Source organism: Osmia bicornis, chromosome 14 (assembly GCF_907164935.1).
Source record: "Osmia bicornis bicornis chromosome 14, iOsmBic2.1, whole genome shotgun sequence".
In the NCBI taxonomy this organism is placed as follows: domain Eukaryota; kingdom Metazoa; phylum Arthropoda; class Insecta; order Hymenoptera; family Megachilidae; genus Osmia; species Osmia bicornis.
Genome location: NC_060229.1, coordinates 6648815 through 6669487, shown reverse-complemented (window position 1 = coordinate 6669487; position 20673 = coordinate 6648815). Strand labels below are relative to the sequence as shown.

The window sequence follows — 20673 nt, the reverse complement described above, 5'->3', positions numbered from 1 at the left end:
AATCAAATGTTGAAATACGAGTATTTTCAATTATTCATATCGTCGAACTAAAAACACGTTCCGCCGCTCATTAATGAAACAAAATGCAAATACAATTGAATTCAGTATTTATTAGTGTCAACATTGTTTATGCAGAATTTCTAATTGTGAATAAAAGCTACATCCGTGAAAAGGTGCTATTGTCGTGATTGATTACTTGTTTTCATTTCACACTGTAAACTGGTTAATCAAAGAGGTGGCGTGATTTCATGGGTACATTAATGATTGTTGTTATTCATCACTGTCACTTTTGATTTCGATCGAGAGGATAAAAAAAGAAATTTTGAAACACATTTCACATTATAATTTACGATAATATAGCACTGACGAGGTGTTACATCAGTTTCCCTTATCACTACTGAAGATGAAGACTAACGAATATGAATCTACAACAAAATTCTTTTGTACATCAGACATAAAGATCAATCACCTTTTGATCTAAGTATAAACTGAGATTTTGTAAATATCTAATGATAAGTGTTTAAAAATAATTTCATTTCCTTAATTTCTAAAGTGTTTTATTTATTATCTTGTACAAAACACTTTTTTTCACTTTTTTTCAATATCTTTGTAATTTACAGTATCTTATCTTCGAACTCAAATCAAAATACAAGTCTGCAGTAGTTATTTATATTGTCAGAAATAGTAAAACAAGTAATGAAAAACTCTCCTTGTTAATGTGAAAACATTAATATATTGCGAAATGTGTATAAATTATCTTTTTTTTTGTACCATTAATCAACTTCACCCTTATCGTATGTACGTGTTCCACTAATTTCTATTTCAATAGCAAAATGATGGCATGCGCCTCTTTTCCACTAGGCCCCACAATTTCAACTACTGAATAACCTTTCCATAATTAAATTTAATATAAATTAGTAATCAACAGGCAATCATAAAACGATAACTGAGAAATATAATAAAATTAAACTACTAGGTACTTATAAAATAAAAATAAAAATATCAAATTGAAAATGAAAAGGTAAAGATAATTCTTAAACAAATGAGATATAAAGGTAGCCTGGTTACCTTCATATTAAAGAACAAACACCTGGGTCCGTGGTTGTAAATCATAAAATTAAAATTAAAAACTTTTTTGGAATAACTTTAATGAAAATATAATATTTGTTGTCCGTAAGAATTAGGTAAATGATTGGTAATTAACCACTATACAAAAGCAAAATTATATGTATATAATAAATGCGTTGTGGTTATCTTTATCTGAATTAAATTACAAAATTGTTTAAAGTAACTAAAAATAATTAGCATATATGGTAAAAAAGTGAAGAAGCAAAAAAGGCGTTAAACAAGAAATGATGTTATAGGTTGCCAGGTTACGATTGTCCGCTGATTAAATTAAATCTAATTTATTGGACAAACGAAGATACCGGAAGTTATAATATTATTATTATTATTATTATTAATTTTAGTTTATAGTCGCATCAACATCAAAGGTCATTAGCGACTTAGCCCCACAGGCTCACAAATTGTATTTCGAAAAATGAACTTTTCAGTCTTGATATTTCTTCGTTAGTACATAATTAGGCAGAGTACAAAGATGAACTATTTTTATTCAAGTACATTATTCCCTTAACGCTTACACTTGCATATTGAAACGTTCAATTTGTGCAACAGTGCAAGCCTGCGACAATTACGGCCACAGCTGATACGGCTGTCACTTGGCGGTTTTCTTAATTGAGCCATTGATATTTATGAATCGAGACTATCTTATACTAAAGTACATACAGAGTGTTCCGAAATTCATGGTACATGGTACAAATCATGTACCATGAATTTTGGACCACCCTTATACAGGGCAGGGATGTGCGGCCCGACTAATGTGCCGGGTTCCTGACTAGTCGGGTCGGTTCGACAAACATCGGGCGGGCTCAGGCGGGCGTCGATACATCTGTGCAATCGGGTAGTCCAACTATTTCGGGTACGATTGGGTACAGTCGGGCTGATTCGGACGAGGTTCTGCGGGCCGCGAGCCGTGGCCCGCGACGCAACTCTCGTGTACCCTGAGTTGCATTGAACTTGTCGCAGTGAAGTTGGCTACAAATTCACTAACACATTCACGCCGTGTCGGTGAGTCGATTTCGCCCATCGTCTCGCCGACGCAGCATGAATGTGTTAGTGAAGTTGGCTACAAATCGGCTCACCAACGCTGCGTGAATGCGTTAGTGAATGTGTAGCCAACTTCACTGCGACAACTTCGATGGGACTGAGTGTACACTGAGTTGCAATGAACTTGTCGCAGTGAAGTTGGCTCCAGATTTACTGACACATTCACGCCGCGTCGGTGAGACGATGGGCGAGATCGACTCACCGACGCGGCGTGAATGTGTCAGTAAATCTGGAGCCAACTTCACTGCGACAAGTTCATTGCAACTCAGTGTACATGTATTAATACTTGCAATAAGCATGTGTAAAATCTGTTTTATATGCAATTTTGGAATAAGATAATTTTTATCATGTGGTAAAATAATACTTGTAGAGTTCCATATAAAACAGATTTTGCACATGCTTGTTGCAAGTATTAACACAGGTACACGAAAGTTTCGTCGCGGGCCGTTGCCCGCAGGAGCTTGTCCGGTTCAGCCCGACTGTACCCGACTGAACCCGAAATAGTCGGGCTAGCCGACTGCACGCATATATCGGACGCCCGCCCGAACCTGTCCGATTTCTTCCGAGCCCGCCCGAGCCCGCACGAGCCCGTAATATCGGGTACCCGTACATCCCTAATACAGTGTGTCGTCTCTTACGTGACGCTCGATTTTTCACCCATTTACAACCATCAAACAAAAAACAGTTTAGAACAGGAGTTGCAGGGTACAGAGTGTACAATAGAAATCAGCAAAAAAATTTCGGAAAGAGTTTGGTTTCATGGGGAAATCGAGGTCACCTTTGGATTTTACTTTCCAAAATTTCAAATTACAAATACAATATTTTATAGAATGCATCATTCTTTTCATATAAACCTTAGATAATCAAGTATTATTTTTTCAATTGTTATTTGCTTTTTAAATGATACTTTTTAAATGAAAAATTGATACATTTTTTAAAATTCTTTTTATACCCACTGGTATTTTTCGATAGAAACATACGTTTCATATGATAAGACAAAAGTATCATTGGTCATTTTTTCACAACCTTATGAGATGTAAAGTTCGTAAAAATGGAAAAAACTTAAATAGCCAATTTTCTGGCATTATAATTCAGCATATCGTATCTTTTATTTTATGTTTTTGGTTCCTTTTTAGAATTTCTACTAAACAATATGAAAACAATTATTGGAAACGGTATTTTGACAGGTGTTAAAATTACAACGTGAACTTTTTCTAGGTATGAAATATAAATGTGTTAAAAAAATGTTTCGTGCTAAGTTCTGCTTGACTTCTAAGTATTTGTAAAATATTTAGGTTTGTAAAATATTTATCAACTTCTCGCTACTCTTGAACGTGTAAAAAATTAACCCTTGAACCAATAGAGACCCAAACTTACAAAATATACAAGGATGTTAACTTAAAGATAAATTATACAAACTTAATCTAAACAGTTAATTTTTGAAGGATTTTGATATATTGGAAGTATAATTTTCAGAGGAACAATATAAAATTCAGAAAATGGAAATAATATGAAATACAAAATTGAATTAAAATTAGATTACTCTCTACGGTCGGCACTTCGAAGGTTATCTAATATAAACGATTCTAACTAAGAGTAGTTAATATTTAAATAATAAAACAATTAGTTTTTAGTTAACAAAGATAGGATTATTTTTTACAATATATTGCTGTTTGAAAGTACCTTTTATATAATTTATAAAAGAAAATTTTATTCATTTAATATTAACCAAATTTTCATTGAAACTATTCTTGCACTATAAATTTTACATTTCAAAGTGAACAGTAAAATCATCGAGTTTGTTGTTAACGAATAAATGAATTGATTCGAAAAAGAAAACCATCAGTGACAAGTTAGTTGAGAGGCAAATGGACGGCTGATAATTTTGGTCGTGCGAGTGACGTCATAACAGACGCCAACGAGGGTTGGTACATTATGACAAGAAGGGACCATTTGACCCCACTCATTGTTTCTAATGCCACAATAAATTGAAGCAGCTGTACCGGCAATTGATACAAATTTACGTACAGTCTGGCGCATAAGGCGCCGATCTTACGACAGTTCGCGACGACTTGATCTTTCCTTTAAAATATTACATTATTGAATAAATTTCAATTTAATTTTTGTTCACAAAATATTTCTAAACTGACAAATGGTACACAATGTACATTATGTGAATTCTTGATCTTTAAATTCTTGTAAGATAGAGTATAATTTTTCAATTGAAAATTTAAGTTTAAATTTTTATGTTTTATTGTGTGTATTTAATTATATTGATGTGATTGCTGTGATTGATAACGTTGTAAGATATTTTATAAAAGATGGTCCAGTTTATTAATTTTCACGATGCTGAACTTTGAACGCCTACCAAGAAAGTTAATAATAAATTCTATAATAAAAGTTAAGTTATATAATAAAGTTCTATAATAAAAGTTAAATAAAATTGGTTTTCTTAGTCTTCTAAAAGATTACTTTTCGCTGTTGCATCATTGTTATAACGTAACGGCGATATATTAGCATAATTTAACACGTTGAATGCAGCGTGGGTCATTGGTAACCGGCAACCCAATTTAATATGTTCGAAAAATTGAAAGAAAATAATAGAAAAATATTATTTTGAATAGTATTAACATTATACTAATAATGTAAAGTAGTAAATCGGAAGGTTCAATTTTTAAATTTGAAAACTGTTTCTTTTCTTTTTTTATTAATTAAGATTTAGAATTGCATCAATTAGTAAGTCGTTAATTATTAATATTCTTATTATTAAGTGTTTTCTGTTATTGAAGGTTTCTTTCGATTCCAATGGAATCTTAAATGTCTTTCTTGCACCTCTACAAGGTGACAAAGTTTCATTAATAAGTGAGCGTAACACTTGGGTAGTTCCCCTCGTCAGTGTCAAATAATCCCGTTTCTAATAATAATTAGAATTATTTTAGATATCACCTCTACTTTGCAAGGACCCCGTTATAAGTCTTCCATGTATAATACTGTGTAAAAAAATATTGCATAATGCTTTATTTAACTATCTTTTTTCTTTACAATTAAATGTTATTTAATTTTATTTAGAATAAATTTCGATTCTTGAACCAAGGGTATCCTCAAAAGTCCGATAGTCCTGGACCCCAGAAACTCCAATCCTGTACGAAGGTATAATTATTAAGATCATATTTTGATTTATTATTTAAATAAAAAGTTGTTCAACTCTGACGTATAGTGACTAAACGTATACTGTTTAAATTTCTGTTAAGTGGCTTTATTAATTTTTAAATTTTTAAATTAATAAAGTATTGAATATTTAAATTGATTATTAGTTAACAATATTAAAACAAAGCTCAAAATCAATGATGATAATGACTCCTATTATTTTTAAGAAAAGTGAAGAATTATCCTGACTTTGTAAAATCACCTCATTCAGCTGTAATATGATAATGATTAATACGTATAAAGAATTTCTTATTTTTTCTAATTTAAAAATGAATATTTCAACCATTCAAGCAGCGACAAAATTCTCTTTTTCTGCATTATTTGATTGAATCATGGATTTCTGTTTACATTAAAGGATAAACTTTCTAAAATTCTAGATATTTTATAATGGTTAACCATCCTTCTACACCTATTCAGTGTTTAGCAAAAGAAAGGAGAAATTCTACCACGTAAACTACGCCACGAACACGTGTAACGACAATGGACATTACATATGCAGGAGATGGAATGCCGGTACATTCACGGCTACATTTTCTTCTCTCTTTTCGTCTTCCTTTCTGTCGTGTTAGCTATACACTTTTTTACACATCCTTCACGTTTGATTTATATTCCGCGTGTGGAAACATTGTTCACGCGTCTGCGTACATCAGGAATCCTCGTGCGGCAACATTCGTCCCTTCTGTCTGGGAATATTTTGTAATTACCATCAAGGAAATTAAGTATCTCGTTTTATGGCCATGTGTTATCATCCCCTCTGCGTGTTGCGTCCATTTCATATTTGTGAGAAAATTGTTAGTTATGAACAAATTACGAATGACCTCTTGTAAGAGTGTCTTATAACCAGGATTTAAATATGATTTGTTCCTTTTATACTTTTTGATAAATTGAAAGTTGAAATATAATTTATTATTTCAAGAAAAATTCAGGGCAATATGATTAATGATTGTTAATATACGTATTGATTTGGATGTTACTTTTAAAATAAATAAATCTAGTTTATTTATATAGTAATTATTTGTATTCACTTTGTAATTAATATCTATTAAGCATTTTCGTCCTGTGTTTCATATTTCTGAGAAGTTGTTAAAAGTAATTTTGACTATTTTCAGATTCCAAAAATAGAATTAAACCTCGATTGGTGATCTGGATCTATCAGATCCTGCAATATTGATATAGTTCAAATAACCCTTAGTAAGCGTTATCTTTTATTTCACAATTCACTTTTATATTAGGTCACTAAAATGAAATAATTCAGCATAGGTCAACTTGAAACCTTATTTTTACTTGTTTGTTATACTTTTTTTTAACCTTAAAAAAGATCCTTTGCGTTTTATGTCTAACATATGGAACGAATCCTTATTTTAAACGAGTTTTCCTGGTTCCATTTACGCGCTGTTTTCGTGGAACCAATTCCCCGCGTAAATAAAGGGACTACTGTAGAGGAAAAAGTTGTTTAGAACCATCATCCCATTAATATATATTTTTTTTAAATGAGAATCGGTGAGGTATCGATAATTATCGACTTTTTAATTATGGCTACATGACAATGGGGGGAAAAGGGGGATCCTAAATACAAAGCGATATCATCATCAGTTTATTAATTAAACTTTCAGCATAACACATAGAATTCTGTCTATGCAGATATAATTAATACACTCGTTTCCGCTGCAGTAGTCATCGTCATGGGTCGACCAGTTGTTGACACTATAGCGATACTATAGGCTTCCGCATGTATAGGGTTACCACGTGAAATTCATTTCTATACAATTTTTTTAACTTGTCGGCGTTTAGTGAAGGGGAAAGGGTTTCATCTCCCTGGGTGCCTTTAGTTCGGTCCGGGTATCACTAGGTGGCGGCGAGAGATCGGTGACAGTGCTCTCGCAAGCGGTAATCCTGCATGTAGTTCGAATATACAGGGTGATCCTTTCGCAGCCGGACACAAAGGAACTGACGACAACGAACCCCTTGACCGCACCATGAAGACCCACTGAGTTGTCTCGGACCAGATAGGTCTCCGCTGGCACGTGACAATGCGGACCTCTTTATGGTGCGGTCAAGGGGTTCATTGTCGCCAGTGTTCTTTTGTGTCCGGCTGCGAGAGGATCACCCTGTATAGGAGTTCCGAATTGCGGTGTGATAGGTGTTTGGGGCAGGGATCGTCTGTTGTCAACCCCACTGATGAATCTGACAGACGATCCCGAGACGAAATGCCTTTCCCTCCCCTCTCATATAAACTTTCTCATGTAAACGCTTTTCATTTATATCTAAGGTTTTAGGTTAGGTTGTGTTAACATAAATAAGTTTTTGGCTACTGGAAGGCGACTGACAACGCTGCGACAGTCGTCACGTCGTCGAAATTTTAAGTGGGGCACCCTATAGATACTCATCGTCAGTTCCAAATTCCCATTAAGTCTTTGACTACTCGACACTCGATGACGATAGCTGCTACAGCGAAGACAATTGTATTAATTATGTCTGTATAGGCAGAATTCTATGTATTATGCCGAAAGTTTTTAATTAATATTTTGAAGACTAATAGTCTGATGAATATTTGGGGTTTTCAACCCCTTCTCCCGCTCCTTCAAGTTTCGTGTCGAGCAGCTACCATAGACATTCGGGACTTTTTATCTTCAGTGCCGACGTTAAGAGGGGGCGCGGTCGGGCAATCGTCCAGGGCGCTAGATCTGTAGGGGGCGTCACAGTCCGGTGTCCCTAGTATGCGAATATATCGATATTTTCTCATTGTCTCTTCTCTCTATCTACATCTCATATGTAATATTACATATATGGTATATATGCTGTGGCATTTATGTCTTTATCTTCTCTGACGCGGTTTTTAGCCCCTGAATGGGCGCCACGATAATCTTGCCCAGGGCACCAATATTGCTAAAACCAGCACTGTTTATCCTTCTTCTCTTTGGCAATCACAGTAAACATCTTTTAAAACAAATGAAATGATTATTTCCTTGTAGAGGATATTTATCAAAATAAAAAACCACTAGTACAAATTTAAGTTTTGGTTTAATGCGGTATAATCTTGTTTAACGGTTACATTGTGTCACCTTGTGTCTATACTTATGTTTTTATTTTTATTTTCTTGCATGGTTGCTAATGATCCTTTCGGGTTGATGCAACTTTAAAATAAAAATATATATGTATATATATATAGTACATCGTGAAACATCAAAAACCAGTGTAAGTGCAATAGTAATTGCATATGCCAAAGACAGAAAACTTTCAGTTGTTCATTTATGCGCCCTGTTCGTTGTTTTCTATTTCCCTATAGTCTCCCCTACCTTTCTATTTGTCGTTTCTTGTTTCTTTGTTCGAACTTGACATCGTCGTCACGTAGCACACTTCCTACGGGCCTGGCTGCTTTCCTGAATACGTAACATCCCCTTTGTAAATCCCTTCTAATCTTGAATATCTGGACTTTTCTCATCGGGATCAGGGATTTTGATCTTCTGGTAATGGAATGAATACAATAATGTTTCTCATACAGAATCGACAATTTTCAATGGTACAAGAAGATTTTTAAAATAAAGGATATAGCCGGGTAAGGTGGTCAACAGTGCCCCTAAACCAAATTTGACTTACATTGGCTCATTCGATAGTACTTTCGATCGATTCGGTTTATTTAGTTTCTCTATGTGTTAAAACATTGAATATTGCATAAAATATTGCTTTGATAATGAACAGACGAAAATTCATGGTATAAGTAACTCTGACATGAAAACAAATCGGTTTTTAATCTTTTTAACTATGAAACACCTTGGCCAAAAAATCTGAAAAAAAAGAAATGGATGATAATAGTATCAATAATATACACTTATAAAAAAAATCCGCGACTCCTTGAATACAAAATCACAATTTTTCAGCATTTTGAGAAGCGCGGGGGATTTGAATTTTTACAGCTTCAATTTTCAATTTAAAAATCTACAAAAATTGTATAATGTGTGCCTTGTTTTGGATTACTCTATAAACCTACAAAATTTCATTCATGATTAAAATATGACTGAGTTATATGATTAAATATGTTTAAAATATGATTTATCCATGATTAAGGGTTCGCGGTGTTCCCTTGTAAGCAAATCATTTTGTAACGCACTGTATTTGAATGTCTTAATGTACATTTCTTTTGTTGCTATTAAAATACTTGAATAAAACGATGATTGATAAATACATGTATAATTAATTAATCTTTCGACGATGTTTCTGAATATGTGTTAGATTAGTATTGTATGACTTAAATAATAAGACTAAAACAGAATGCAATTTTCTTGCGTTGATATTTAAATAATTGAATTTAACCCGGTTGTTCTCAGGTACTCTGAATACTAAAGTATCATGTTTACTAAATTTGTACTAGTTCTAAGAAAATTTTGAAACTGTATTTCATTTCCTTCGACTAGTATAAGTCCAATGTTGTGATGGTACGATTACATTCACAAGTTGAAAATGTTATGGCTCTAACGTGTTCGTTTTACAAAATTCGTGTCAGCAGACACATAAATCGTTTTTGCTTCGAATTCCATCAACTTTTGCATCTGAAATTATTTACTAGACGCTGAAATTGTAAAACGTCCGGCCGAAAGCGAAATTCGATAATTTGAACAGAAAGCTGTAATCTTATATCATTCTGTCCGGTAGAATATAAATTTATTTTGCTACATATTGCCGTTTCGTTTGTATGAATTTAGTTATGTAATTTACATTCGAAACGTGCTTGTAAAATTAAAAACAATATAAGGAACTAGTATATTTTACTAATTGCATTTATTGACGTTTCCTGTGACCCATTGATTTTTTTAGAAAATAGTAGTTACCTATATAAACTAAATACAAACTGTTCGTGACACTTATGATATTATAAATTCTGTTTTTATATGAAAGATACGTTTCTAAAAATCTATGGAGTTTTTATGTAAAATAAAAATTCACTCAACATCCCCTTTTGAAATTATTTCACTCTCGCAATTAAATACCATTCTTACATCTCTTATAACTTCGAATTTTCTTTACAAATTGCAAGGCAGTTTACCTTATAAATTAGTAGAAATACCTATTTTTTCTTAGAATTAAATTTAAATGAAGATTTGTACACAAGCAGAATTTCATAATTGCTGGACCAAAATAAACCGTACCATATGAGAATTGGTTTTTTTAAATAGATGCATGTAAAAACAAAATGAAGCGTAATTTAATTGTTAATAAGTAGTACCTGGTATATATTGTAACGTGGTGTCACGTGTGCCTCCCCGTTACAATCGCCGCGCTCCCCCTCTTCCTACTCCCACGCACCTCAACCCGCGAAGAACCCTTCCCTTACCGTATTCCCCCTTTTCCACCCGGAGAGAACCCCAGCAAGCTGCCACCATAAAGAGGAGCTTCGAGGCTGGTGACAGCCCCAGCACCCCTCCCCAGAATGAGGGCAACGCTGGACCCACGACGAACGTCCACCAGGCCAACAACGGCGGAAAAGCAGCCGAATGGAGCCATCTGTCGCCGAGCCCGAAGACCACAGCCCGCAGCCACCACCATCGAGCTCCGTCAGCCCCATCGATCCCGATTACCGGCCTATCGATCAATGATCGATTCCCGAAGCCGAAAGATGGCACAATTCCTCACCCCAACTCCTCCCCAAAGATTCCTTACGATGACCAGCCGGCAATTAGCGCCTAGCGTCTACATAGAGCGACTTTCGAAGCGAATAAAGCGATAAGTGAGAGGCGATTCAGAGAGTGTACGTTTGCGTGTGCAGTGTGTACTGCAATTGGTGAGTCCTTCCGATTATTAAAAATGTAGATCTGAGTCCGGTAATGGCAATTTCCGCGTTTGCGCATTGTAATTCCGCGAATCGCATCCGCGACAACCCTTTCCTCCCCATAAAGTATCCCTTGCATCACCCTCCTGCCCTCAGATTTCCCTTCCCTCGACGACCCTCCTTGCGAACTCCCCCGCGTAGTGAGTGTTACGGTAGGCCACGGTTGAGGCGCGTAACCCGTTCCCTGTAGACCCCCGATTTTCCTTTCTCCTTTATTTGCCACAGCGAGTGGCTGGCGCCCAACGAGTAGTATTATTGAAAAGAATATAGAGCATCGTGAAATATAAAGGGAATCGGACTTCGATATTCATGAAAAATTTCGTATTTCGATTTCTAAAATTTCGGATCTTGAAAAGCCTTTATATGGTGCAGGTTTATACATCTTTACCTATGCACTAAAACAAATATTTACAGAATCTACATTTTCTTTTCTAAACTTTGAATTAAGTTATCCGAAAATTGTATTTTTTATCATAAAATGTACCTTTTCCCTCTCCTGCATATTTTAACACGGGAGTTTCTCAAAATAGTGCTTTCATCAAAAATTATTTAACTGTAAGTGCAATGTTTATTCCTTTTCTTAGAACAAAAGTTTGAAAATTTGTCAGAACTATAGTTTAAAAAATTTTTCAAACCTCCCCCGTTATAATATGCAGAAAAACAAGAAGAATCAGGTAAGAAATTTTTTAAAGATGCTGTTTAGAGTTCCTGAAAAAAGGAACATTAAATATTGAGAAATTTACGTGGACAGGGAATTCTTAAATATTTTATTAAAAAGAAGGAACATCAAGTATTTAATTGAAAATACATAACCTTCAAATCAATTCTAATACAACTATAACATAACACGGATAATTTATACTTGTTATTTATTGTATAATTTGATGACGAATTTAGCACAGCGTGTTCATAATAATTTTGGAAGTATTCAAGCGCCCTAGTTGCCCGAACAAGTCCCATTTTCCAGAGCTAGAGGTCACCTTACATAAACATATTATTAGCTCTGTTAGCACTTCACACACTCTTGACTGATTTATTTTCTGATTTCATAAAAAAAACTGTATTACAATTTTTCATAAGCATTACGAAAAAAATTTGCTTCGTAAATTTTTTAGCATAAATTGAGAAGTATATAAAAAATTGCTGCAACATTGATATTTATCCACTTTAATGATTGTTTGAATATATTTAATGAAGAATATATGTATTGAAAAAAGTCTACAGAATTATTTTAAGTAAAAAAAAATTGTACAAATTGAAATGGGAAAAATGCATAATTTTCTCAAGAACCATGACTAATAAAGATATGTATGTAAACGGTTTGCAGATTTGTATTTAACACTTTATCTACCGGAAACCTACTAATAGGCTTTTTGACAGTATTAGTTGTTTAAGAAAAACCAATCAATAACCTTTTAATTATTACAAATTCACATATAATTCAGGTGAAATAATGAAAGTTAAATGTACTTCAATTAAGAAGGAATTGAGAAGAAAGATTATACAATTTAATATTTAGTTATTGTTAATTATAAGGTGGTAGTGCGTATCTATTTTATTTATAGCCAGTTATATTTTATTTTATTTATAACAAAAGAAACTATATAAGTAACACATAGAGATAACGAAGGGTATTGGAACACAAATTGCCTGTCAGAATGCGTTATTCACCCGAAGGTATCATCAATAAACGCTATTAAACGCATCAAAAGCGTACATCTTCCATGAATGGAAATTCGAAATTGCATGCTTGTATTTCTCCTAGGTAAGTGTACGTACATAAATAAACATTAACGATTCGACGGCATGCACGTTCACGGATAGGTACGTGACCTCGTGTGCACACCAATGTATCCATTATTTGCGGTCGTTACGCAATTGTCCTCTATTACGAAATAGTAAGCACAACGAGAAATTGTTACCCTCCTGTAAATATTTAATCAGAATCACCGACAACCTGAATACCACAAATCAAAGATGTTCTCGTCACTTGACTTTTTTCGAGTTGCATAATGAATACAAACATGAAAGCGCGTATCGTGCCGCATGCTACCAATAACCTGGATCTATATTCGTGTTTTTAATTTAGAAAAAGAGAAATATTATACTTTTTGGTCGGTATCTCCTTTTTTCTTTTAAACATCAATATATTGGAAACAGTTATTAAAAAAGATAAAATATTATTCTAAAAAAGTGTCGCAAACAATTCTAAATACTTTTAATTGCATGTTAAAATTAACTCAAAACCTGAGTTGAATTTCATTATTTTTATTTAGAAATGCGTTTAGTGTGGAAACAAATGCCAGTACCGATATTTAACGAAGTAAAATATTGTAAACAAGTGTGAGTATTTCTTATTTTACACTATAACTAAATCTAAACCTAACTAAAAATTAACTAATTGAAAACCTACCAAGCACAAGCAATGAAGTAGATATTGATAGCGGCCCAAATGATCATTAAGTCCCATTTTTTTTACTTATTTTCTATTTGTTATTTTTTGGTACTTGGATTATGTTATATTATTAAACAAAATTTTAACACAAGGAAAGTTCTTGAAATTCTGGAAGTACTGAAGTATTGATAAATTATGGTTTTGACTATTAATAATAATGTATACGATTAACGTTAACTATAATACATTCCCTTTTTATTTTTTTATTTAGAAAAGGATGATAAAATTTTTTAATTTTTTCATAAGTACACTTTAAATTTCTTTCTTCTGTGAAAAAATGAAAGAAATATGAGTTAAAATCAGCAGTTCTATTTTAGGCTTCACTGAAAATGCTGATAAAACTTGAAACAAATATAGTATACGTCCATATTAATCTTCTGTGATATGAAAGTAAGCTGCTAGTTTTAATATTATTTTCGTTTCATTATTATACAAGTATCCATTGTTGTTGTTACTTCAAATTATTAGTAAATTATTATTTAATCTAACATTATTATATTTAATGTTACTTTATCATTGGAAATATGATTTTCGTCGTAATGATAAAAAAGTTGTATTTCTTGTATAGCATTATCGTTAATTATCAATATGTATCAATTTGATAAGGCAACTAACCCTAGAATTTCTTATATTCATAGTCAGATTTATATCTAATCTTTCCATTATAATAAATATAAAGAAGCAATTAAAACAATATCGCGAAGTTAATGATTCTTATTACTAATTCCATGTAATTATTGCTAAGGTATTATAACGAAAAATTCGTTTGCATTGTCTCTAAGGTTTAAGAAATCATAACTTATAGTACGGTATGAAATGAAATTCAACAATTAATTCAAAATAAAAACTTGAAGAGTATTAAAACCAAAAATATCAGAATCCTGTACAAGCATGAGTAAGAACGTAAGCAACACAGGAAAATGCAAATAGTCACGAAGAACACAATATAAAAAATAAAACTAAACATAAAGGTAATACTGAGAGAATTAAAACTAAACATACTCTCAATTTTCAAAAATTTTAAATTAAGCACATTTTTTAAATTTATCTTAATCAATTATTTGTTGCTTTTAATGTTTACATCTTTTTGCGCAAAATTTACATATTTTTGATGTAATTATTTAATTACGTGTCGTAACAAAAATTACATTTAGTACTATTTCATATAAGATTCGACTCCAATTAATCAGGATGAGATCATGATTTATATTTTCTTATAATACTAAATATATACTTTCTTTCTTATTTTGGTAAATAAAATTTAAAATATTGTTTGTGAAGTATTCACCAAAAAGACTATCTAATGGACTAGATGTGAAGGTAGAAATTATAAATTATTGTAACTTAAACTACAGGTGTGATAAATACTTTAGACCAGTTGATTGCAACATACAGCTGTTGTTGACAGATAAATCGTTGGACTATGAAATTACATATTTCATGCATTTTCGCATTTACATTTATTATATAGAATTTAGAACAACGAGAAAACGTAAACAACGCGTGTTATGAGGAAAGTTGGTAAATGATTACGTAATAAAATTATGATTTATAATAAAACGTCATTAAAAATTAATTCGTCAAAAAAGACCAGTGGCACGAACAGTAGAAAAAATTGTGGATAAATTTTAAATAATTGTAATTACCTACCGAAAAATCAAAATTCAACATTAAAATATAAAATTGGATCATAAATATTATAAAATATAACATGAAAATATAATTATTAAGAACATTAGAAAAACAATGTTGGTTACAATGTATGGCATTTATTCCGAAAAAAGTTTTTCTCCGACAGAAATGTAAAATTAATTCACCCACTTAATTACAAAGGAGAAATATAATTATCTAACACGATTATAATAATTGAAAAATAAATATTAAGAAATCTGATTGTACTGTCCACCCCTCTGTAGTTAAACAGAAATTTTATATTTATAATAAATGCATACTGGAAGTATAGCTTATACTTTTCAAATCCTGTTATAATTTAGTTAATTAATGTATTTGTTTTATTTAATTTTAGAATCAACTCCAATGGCTCCCAATGCCTTGAACGTAACATTTTATTTAGCCCACGTAAGAAATTAAATTATCGCGCTCTAGATCTCTTCTACGTTTTGATTATTTATGCAAACGAATCAGAAATTAACGTAAACGCTACCTATTTGCATACTCGTCATATAGTATCCGTTACATAGTACCTACGCCGCTGATAAGACACTCTTTCGACACTTACTCCTTTCCAAGGTGACGCTTCGCCCATTCACACGTACGTCCTTTATCTTCTCGGATCCACGCGCAATCATTCGTATATAATAGCGGTTCTCAACCAGCGGTACGTAAAGGCGGTTGAATGGTACAATATCAATCATAGCGTTCGTTCGTCTAGTGTATTTTGTAATTTCAAACAAATTATTGAATATTCTAAAGCTTTGGCTGTAGTTCCGAATACGACTGGTCACCGATCAAGATGAAATTTTGAGGGGAAGGGGGAGGGGGGAGGGGACCCCAAATATAAAGTGGTATCTTCGGCTTCCTATTAGTTTCCGAGAAAGAGCCAAGAGACAGCGAAGACGGTTGTGTTAGTTACGTCTGTATAGGAAGGATTCTATGTATTGTACAAAAGTTTTTAATTAATATCTCGGAAACTAATAGGAAGCCGAAGATGCTTTATATTTGGAGTCCCCTCCCCCCTCCCCCTCAAAATTTCATCTTGATCGGCGACCGGTCGTATTCGGAACTTCATCCAAAGCTTTTATCAGATGATTATATTAATTATTTTAACGCTTTTATTAAATAATTAGATTTATGATATTTACTGCGGTTAAACTTGGACTCCAAAATCAATGCTTTTTCACTAGACGAACGGACACTATGATTGATGTTGTACAGTTGCGGTCAAATCAGGCTTCCCTAGAAAAAATGGTGATGCCCCCTCTTCCTCATATAGACCCTGGACAGTGATGTTAGATGGGACTTATTTTTTCGCGCATGCGCGTAGAATCTAGCATCAGTAAGTCACTCGCATAAAATAAGGTCCTATAATGCCCTCGCGTTGAATCATTTTTAAAGTATTTAAAAATTTTGAACTAGTTCATTAAAATTGAATAATGAATAAATATAGTATGATTATATAATATATATTGTATATCATTTAACATTCAAATTATGAGTTTAACTTAATTTATATAATTTTAAATTAAACTATCCGAACTCCTTGTTTTTTAATGGCTCGATTAGTGACATTTGGTTCTACATTACTAAAGGTGACACGTATTTTAGATAAAGACTTTTTTGAAATTTGGGCTACAGCTAGGTTGGCAGCATCTTCTAAGATAAAGGTAAAAGTACAAGAAAGGCCCAACATTGACAAGATTGGTTCGTTTTGGCTAAAATACACATTTAGTATGATTCTACATGCTGTAAAAATTTGAAGTTGATAGCTGCAGTAGATTCTGAGAAAAAGGAAGAGAAAATAATAGGTGTATCTTTCTTGGTCTGTTTTTGAAACACTTCAAAGATACTGGGCGAAAAGGCGCTTATAAAAGTACAGTGTCATGCAAGATACACATGTTATAAGATCTTTTTACTGCTTATCAAGATCGACGGATCTAAGATAATAACATGACTAAGCTACATGCTATTCTAATTATACATTCCTTAATAAATGAAGTTTGCAAATAAAAAAAAAATTATCGTTTTTCAATAATCAGTAAACAAATATGTAACAAATTCATAAATTATAAATTATGATCATTAATTATTTACTGGACTAAAATTATGGAAAGCACGCAATTATGTATGTCAAAAATAAGAGCATTTGTCAAAACAATCTTATCAAAAATCTACTGAAAATTTTATATCAATGGATTCTCCTTATCAACGATCAATGAAGATATCTTTGTTTTTATGATATTTCGAAACATTTAATCTATGATAAACTTGTTTATTTACTTGTTTATACAAACGGAGGCAGCCTTCAAATTATATGATACAAATATCAAAAGAGAAAACAACTTCTTGTTTTCTGCAATAAGTTGAAATATTTATTACTTTCTTTTCCTGTTTCATACATTGTTAAATTTCTTCGAAAAATGTATGCAGTAAAATTGTGCCATTAATTTTATAGTAATATAATTAGCAAGTGATCTGTATGAAACTACAATTTACTATTTCATTAATTTATGATTTATGAATAAACAAAAAGCGTATCTTTTATTTGTAGCTCATCAGATTGTCGTGATAAGCGGTGAAATTACTTATATTTATTAATTACAATAAACTGAAGAAGTAAATTTAATGATTAAAAATAATTTAAAAACAAAATAATAATGCTAATAATTATTCATATCTTATCTTTATATTATACTATACATTGATAAAAATAAAATATAAACGCTAACTAAATGTTAAAATTATTTTAATGGTAATTGAACTTCTATGTTTTCAGCTGCAGTACAAATGTATTAATAATAAAATATTGCATTTGGAAATCAATTTTTATAAATTCATAATGAATTTGTAATACATATACATATGCATACTAAGCTTTGTTTGAGTCCAATAATTAATTTCAAGAACAAACTAATTACTTAAAATTATAACTAATGTGTCGCTCCACTAGACTAATTACCCACAATGTATTACATGATTATAGCGAGCGAATTATAAGTTGCTTGCATCATTTATCCACATAACCTACATGAAATAAGATGGCAGAGATAAGATAGTGCACTCACCATTAAATAAAAGTTTATGTTAATTAACGATATCATAATGTGTCCAGGATGTAGTGAAACATGCTGATTTGAGGGACTGGATCCAGTGTTTTAAATGCTTGAAATAGTAGCATGAATTTTGTACTACAGTCCCTGGCCATCGAATTAGGACTACGTACGAAAATTTCACTTTTATGACTATAATAGTATGTCTTAGGTCATTCAAATTATTACTAAATACATTGATAACCAGGTATACATAGCAATAGATTTGTTACTATTGTGATGAAAATAAAATTATGTAGGCGATGAGTGTTTGTCTGGAGCATACTCAAAGGACTTGTATACAACTCTCCAAGCATCACATTATCTGAGTTGAAGACAAAAATTACAGATATTTGGGAAAATAACGAAGATATAAAAAGCATAGAATAAAGCTGTTATCAAAGTAAAGGGTGGAAATACGAGATATTAACATGTGTTAATAGCGTTATGTATAGTAGTAGTGTATTATGTTAGAAGCTAATAAATTACATCATTACAATTTGAACAGGCCTGTTAATTTTACGGAAAACGTGAAAAATGCTGAAAATTTGTAATGGTCCTAATTCGATGGCCAGGGACTGTAAACAAGAAAGGATTGTATTTATACAGCGTATTCGGCTACAGGTAGGCATCTTTCCAGAGGGTGGTAGCTGGGGTCATCCTAAACAAATTTTTTCTTAGTTTCTAAATTATTAACGAAAAGCACCGATCAATCACAGCGTGTACAGCGCGCGGGTTCAGCCACGGAAGTGTTGACCACGAAAACCGGGTTTTATCCCTTAGACTTTAGACAGTAGACGACGAAGAGAGTTACAATTTAAATTATGTAATTATGTATTTCATATTATTTTCATTTTCGAAATTCTACAAAGATCCTAATATTTTCTAAATTTTACAGAGATCCTAACATTTTCTCAATTTTACAAAGATCCTAATATTTTCTCAATTTTACAAAGATCCGAACATTTTCTAAATTTTACAAAGATCCTAATATTTTCTAAATTTTACAAAGATTCGAACATTTTCTAAATTTTACAAAGATCCTAATATTTTCTAAATTTTACAGAAATCCTAACATTTTCTAAATTTTCACAGAGATCCTAACATGTATCCAGATCTCGAGGTTTTCGATCCCGAAAGGTTTAACGAGGATGCGGAAGGTGCACGACACCCTATATCTTGTTAATTTATTAAATTAATAGCGATGTCTACGTACAATGCTGAGTATCCCAGCTTTTCTTACAGAAAATGATGATGTAGAAGAAGAAAAGTCTACTACTCCTCTTATTTAACCCTCGGATGGCAGACCATGAAGAGAGCCACAATTTTAATTCATATAATTTTGTACTTCATATTATTTTCATTGTATTTTATACGGTTTCTTTAAAATATATGAAATTACATTTCACTTTAGATTAATATCCTTGTATATGTTTTGTAAGTTTGGGTCTCGGTTAATCTAGGCTCCTCTGTTTAAGGGTTCCTTTCCTTGAATCCTGTGTGCCTAAAACAAAAATAGTTTGCAGATTCATAATCATCGCACAAAACACTATAAGAAACGCATAATTAGAAGCACAACGTTAACTGACTGTTGGACAGTATTTTCCATGTAGGTACGCATGCCATTGATTGAGAATCTCTGGTACATAGCTTTATTGCAGCTTTATTTTATGTTATTTTATGTGTATAAGCGAAATGCACCCTTGAATTACAATTTTTCTCTATTTTACGTTTTCACTTCAATACGTACAAAAATTCGAATTATGTTTAATTGAATTTTTATTGTCAGCCTAATTGCAATATAAACCTCTACTGCTCTTCTGTAAGAATAAACATTTCAATGATTAAAGTTTCACGTATGTATACATCACTGTTCTTTTCGCGTTACTATCTATCTTAAAAGAAAAACGACACGTGACATGACGTACAACTTGAAACGGCAAAGATCTTTTTTTCGTCAGAGGTGGGATACTCATATTTATATTCTCAAACGAGACATCCTGTGTGTTCAGTTGCGGATACAGACGGTTGTCGTCGAAGCCATGCAAAGGCGAGAGACGAGATGGAAAGGAACCCATTCAGTATAGTTTACATCGTGAATACGACATGCAGCGACTACAAATGACAGAACACACTGTCAGCAAAGGTTTCGCTTCTTTTCCTTGTCTTTTTGTTTTTCGATTCGCACGAAGACACGTCATAAATGGTAATTGATATTTTTCTTCGCGTCTGGAAGCTGCGGTACAAATTGCTGG

General features: G+C 32.4%; 1 long non-coding RNA gene across 1 annotated transcript; it reads right to left on the bottom strand.

The window, feature by feature from the left end:
• Positions 1-19823: 19823 nt before the first annotated feature.
• LOC114878875 lies at positions 19824-20663 on the bottom strand. The gene is made up of 3 exons (XR_003789815.2): positions 20347-20663; positions 20008-20238; positions 19824-19922 (listed from the first exon to the last, which is right to left on the bottom strand). It is a non-coding gene; the product is annotated as an uncharacterized LOC114878875 (long non-coding RNA).
• Between the last annotated feature and the right edge of the window lie 10 nt (positions 20664-20673).